Here is a 6,000-nt window from a genome sequence, read left to right as displayed (position 1 = left end):
TCTTCCTGTCTATAAACAGAAAAGTCCTTGTACTCGTGTTGTCTGTATATTCTCAGTGAGAATCATGTAACATTTAAGTGCCCTTGAAAGATGAAATGCCAGACTTTGCTCATGCATCAGCTCTGTAGCATAATTAAAGGATGAAAATGTATCATACTGTTTTATGCAGGTATTTGAATGCTAAGTGAGGAAAGCTTCAATCTTTTTTCTTTTTAATTACATTGTAGCATGAAGGTTAAATCAGATGAATTATAAGACTCCTATGTTTATGCATAGCATTTTAGTTACATATATCGTGGTTTATATGACTGTTAAACAATGACAAGTTTTTAGATATTCATATATAATTTTATTTATGTGCACGTACACAAATATATCAATAGCATATTACAGTTAAAACATTCAGCCTCATGATTTGTGGAAAATCTGTTGCTTTTCTGTTGGCAGACTTGTATAAAATGAGTGAATTGTTTATAACTGACACTACTGAGTGCTGCAAAGAGACACACATTGTTACAGGAGCTTGTTGAGCAATTTTTCCTTCTGAACTTCTGTCTTAGAAGGAGTCTGGCACCTCAGGGATTGAATATGGGAATATATTCCTGCAACCTCTCACCAGGAAATGGAGAACACCTCACTTTTCCATATTTTCTTTTAAAATAGAGAAAAAAAGTTACTGAAAATCTGTATTACTGATGAGTGGGAACACTCTGCAGTCTCCTTGCATGACTTCTGAAAATTAAATGTGTGCCTGGACATCTGCTTCAGTTTGAAGGGCCTGAGAAGGGAAAGATACTTAGCTAATTTAGTGTAAGATTATTTTATTGCTAGTTTTACTTAAATATAAATCTTTAGGAAGTCATAGGTTACTTATTAGGAATGAGATTAGTTAGGATTTGTATGCAGTTTTTAACTTTGATACAATTAATCATCACACACAATACAACGATCATTAAGAACAAAGTACGTGTGAATTCTCCATTATTAGTGTGGGAGGCTACTGTAGTTGCTTCAGCACTCAACAAAGGGAGTAAAATTTTTGGAGGTACTCCATGATTGATTTAGAAAATGAGGAGAATCTTATCTGCCTTCAGACACAGTGAGAGAAGCACACTTCTTCCTGGTTTTCTTCATCAGAGAGGAGTCTGTAAGGACCTGTTGAAAAATCTACTGTCACTTCCACATTTGTAGCAACTCTTTTCTATCCTTGCATCCTAAGCTGTCCTTTATGCTGACCATAAAAAGTAATTTTGTTCAAGTACAGACACTTCTGTGATGGAACCATAATGCAGGAGAGGAAATGAAGAAAAACATAATTTCCAATTAAGGCTGCAGAGAGAATTTAGAAAGACTGAATGTAATTACATAGATTGGAATCTGTCCAGTGTTCCAGGTCTAACAGCTCTATAATGAAATAAAAACCTTCTGTTTACAAATATTTTATTCTCATGAGTGCATCCTACACTGGGCTCCAATCAATTTCAGTATTACCCAAAAGAAATAAATGATGCTGTGAGTGGGAGTAGCATTGTAGGGGCATTCTTTTATTGATGTCTTCAGTGATTTTTACCTTCTGAACCATGAGATCTAATTTGTCAAATTTCATTTTTCTGTTTTTTCATAAGCACCTCTAGAGCAGATGAGACCTTACTCCACTGATCTAAAACAGGTGGTTCATTACAGGGAAGACAGGTCTGGTGGAGTTTTTTTTCCTCCGTCTCTCATAAGGGATATTAGGGAGGCAGAAATACCAACAGCTTGGTATTTGCCTTCTGTTGCAATTAATTAGACTTGATTTAAATCCATTTCTTATTCCTTGATGAGCTTCCCAAAAACTAATCCTGAAGGTCAGTGAAATTGTTTTATCTATTGAAATATTTCTGGTTAATATATGGGAATCTTTGTCTGGAAAAGTAAGTGCAGTGCAGGATTTGGGGGCAGAAATCAGAAATTAATTGGATTCATCAGTATGTTCCAATGAGCTCAATCTGGTCTTGAAGGAGATTCTCTCTGGTGTTCTTGTGCACAGCAGTGGGGCTGAGGGAGGAGTGGTTACTACAGTGAGAGTTGATAGCCATTGGATAAACAGGTGGATAATGCTGAACAAGCTGGCACTTGGGATGGATCTGTGCATCTTCCATCTGTGCAGGATGGAAACTCCCTCCTAGTGCTTGAATTAACCCAGTCTGCAGTGCTTTGTCCTGACAGACCTTCCTTCAAGGAAACTTAGACTTGAAGAAGATGATATAAACAAGAACAGAGTCTATTATTCTGCACTGTGAATAGTGTATTCAAGTAAGCAAGACATCAAAAATTCATTGACCTTCAGTAGCAGAGAAACACCTAATTCTTTTAAGCAACAGAAAAATTGGTTTAAACAATGTAAAAATCAAATGCATTTCTAACCTGAGCAGCTAAAACCAAAATTTCAGCCTAGAGTATCAGTGACAAATCTCCTTTTGGGGAAAAGAGAAAGAAGAAGAAAAAAAAAGGCAATAACAAAAGTGTTAATGGACTATGACACACAGACAGTAAGGCTGCATGGTTGGGTGACATTTATGACCTTAAACACTGTGACTTGGAGCCTTTCTCTCTGGTACTGCTGACATATTCTTGAGTGGTGTTTTTAGCACAGTTGACATGAATCATGTGTATTTAAAAAAAATAAATTAAGAAAAAAAAAAAGTCAAGTCTTTCTAAATATAATTCCATTATCTTGAGAAGGGAAGTGCCAGCAAACTTGTTTGTAGTGATACAAATCCATACATTTCAGCCATACCTTTATCTTCTCAATTATGAGAAAATTGCAGCTTACTGAACAGATGCTGGAAAGAGGAGCTAGTGTCTGTTAAATATTCAAGTAACTGAGCAGAATCCTTTCCTGAAAATTATTCCATAGCTATAAAAATGCAAGTTTTACTTTTCCATAGTAAGAAGTAGTCATTCAAGAGACTGTTCTGATTTTATTACTGCAGGCACTTGAGTCTTCAAAAAAGGTAGCATAGTAGATTAAAAAGTATCAGTAACACAGATATGTAGCAGTGGTCTGTGAAGAAAATCCCAAGTACTGAATGTGCTGTTGTAATGAGGCACTGAGATGCAGAGTTTAATACCCAGTTAACTCTTGAGTCACTTGTGATGCTTGGTTACTTTTGTAGTGCTCATATGTCAGTGCTTTAGGAAAGAAGTGCTTGCAGTAGAGAAAAGGAGACTGTGTGGTTTACAAATAACTGCAGCACAGCACAGCCACGCTTAGGAGATTGCACCTCAGTGTATCTCAGTAATACAGCCTGCCTTCACCCTGCCCTTGGTGTTCTCAAAACAGACTTCCTAATGGGATTCCATCACCCATGGATCAGTAGGAGCTTGAAAACATGGACTTATTCTGCTTGTCTACATATAGACAGCTGGATCTGAAACTTGGGAGCTTTAAGGTATTTTCCATGGTCAACAGGAATACAAAGATGGGAGCAGAGCCTGTTACTCTGGTGCTTTTTGATTATCCCTGATGTTACTTTGATTCAAACACAAGGATGTTGTAATTTAAAGCACGTGATTATTCTTAGTATTTTTTCTCAGTCTTTTGAATGTTTTTGATATGTGTACTAAAACAGTCCATAACATAGTCTATGTTTAGGATACAGAAAGGTCCTTTCTTCATTTGTGTGAAGTCTGGCTCTTCATGAACTGCCCACATTGCTGGTGTAAGAAGGAGAAGACCAGTGTGACGCCACAGTACACAGTGTGGTGCCGAGTGTCCAGCTGGCTGTTCCCCTGTGCTCCATTTATGCATTTAGATCTGCACGCCAGTACATCAGGAGGAAAGCAGCAGGCACAGATAGGCTCCTTATCCAGTTCTGCTCAAGGAAATGTCTTCACATGAAGATGTCTGACAAAAATAAAAAACTCAACATACCATGAATGGGTGTACACCTTCTTATCATTATTTCAGAAGTAGTTAGCCTCCCAAAGCTTCCAGGGGTCATGGAATTACTATGAAATTAAGGCGGTGTTACATCATCGCTAATTTGTATTTCCCTAATGACTGCAGATGGTGATTAGTTTATTATACCTGATAAATACTATATGAGCTTTAGATTAGTTGAGAATAGTGCAAAATCTCATAGATTAGGAGACCAGTGTCTGTAATTTTTCTCATGATTAGTTATGGTGGTGGTTTTGTCAATTTTTAATATACTATTAAATGTCATCTTGAACACATATTCCAAGGTTATTTTCCTGAAGGCATGATAGGCACAGATATGTTGGTGAAGTTACCACCTGGATCCACCATTTCACTTCGTTCAGTAGTATATATTCAGCCTGATTGAGATTTCTGTAGACCTGCAAAATTCAAATCCCAGGGTTTCAGTAGAATGTCACTCCTCTGTGTGTTTTTTGCTATTCTCTCTTTTGCTAATTTCTTTCTTCCAGTCCCTTAGTATAGAAATCAATTCTGAAGATGGTACTCCTTGGTAGAACCTTCCAGGAATGCTTTAGGACTATGAACTCTGCTTGAAAGAGTGGCAGAAAGAGAAGTACTGAGGAAAGGGAAGAGAGGTCTGCCACATTGAAGCAGTAAAATCACAAAGGACTCTCCAACTATTTGAGGTTAGGGAGGGTATGATTTATTACAGCCAGGCAGCACATGGAGTCATCTCCCACAGATGTGTGCACCCCACCACTGCCCCTCATTCCCTATTTATTCCCTAAAGCATTACATTACATATACTTAGGGGTACACAGTGTACCTAATACATATTCACTGCCTGACTCCACCTGCTCTCACCTCATGGTAATGAGCTCCACACCTCTTTGGGCATGCTCAGTTCTTCTTTTGAAATGGGTCTGGGGTCCTTTTAATTGATTATTTATGAAATCTTCCTCTTCCTTGGGCTTGAACTTTTCAACTGTGTCTTGTTGGCAGCTCTCCTGGTTCTCTTGGACATAGTTCAGATCTCTTGCCTGCAGGTGCCGACACGGTTCCTTCCTTTCTACAGAAGTTTATCTTTCTTGTCTCTTTCTACAAACACAACTTCAGACAAGTAAAAATGATAAATGGTCCTATTCTAACTAAGCTTTAAAACAAGCAGAATGATTATATATATCCTTGGTCTATTCAATTCATCTTGGCAATTGTTGAGCATGCATTCCTTCTACAAGCAGGAGGTATATAGCTTAACCACATCTAGTAATCATTAACTACCTACATTGCTCTTATCTTGGATTCTTTTATATTTCTTATATTTACTTTGAATTTCCTTAAATTACTCTTATTCTAGTTAAAAATCTTAATTTCCTAATTTTCTTAACTCAGCGTGCCCAACAGAAGGATGGCAACAGAAGCTTTAGGCCTGTGTTTGGCTGTTTGCAGGATCTCCACAGTACATGTTCCAGCAAATTAATGTTTTTTCTGCCCACCAAACTTAAAAAAGTGATCAGGCCACCGTGTGCTTTCTTGCTCATGTTCTCCACAGGCTGCTGCAGGCACAGAGATGGGCCTACTTTGGCCTTTTTTCAGATGGCTCTGGTGGTTTGAACCTTTGCACTTCCTCAGAATGAAGTTGTGTGGAAAGTTGCCCTTTTTTAGGAAGAGATGGATCCAAGCTCCATTAGACTCAGTGGGAGTCTTCATCATTAATGGCTTTAGAAAGTGTAATCTCAAGCCCACAGTCAGTTCAATAACCCTACTTGCAGTTTGAATTCTGCCTTGTGCCCTTTAATCTTTTTACATTCCTCATCTTGGAATTAACTTCCTTCTCCAAAGTGAGTCTGTCAGTTGAATGTCACTGTACATTTTGTTTAAGCTGCTTGCAAAATTTTTAATTAGAATAGTTTAAGAACTGAATCCCTCCAAAGATTTTTCCTTGCTTTGCTTTTTTCATCTGTTATTTAGAATTATGCTATTTTCCAGGGAAATACCCTTCTGAAAGACAGAATGAGGTTAGCAGTACAAGCTTCATAGTGGATTTAGAGAACATTTGCTAAAAAATAAATTTT

Source organism: Poecile atricapillus, chromosome 11, assembly GCF_030490865.1.
Source record: "Poecile atricapillus isolate bPoeAtr1 chromosome 11, bPoeAtr1.hap1, whole genome shotgun sequence".
Lineage (NCBI taxonomy): Eukaryota > Metazoa > Chordata > Aves > Passeriformes > Paridae > Poecile > Poecile atricapillus.
Note: the sequence above shows the minus strand (reverse complement) of the source record.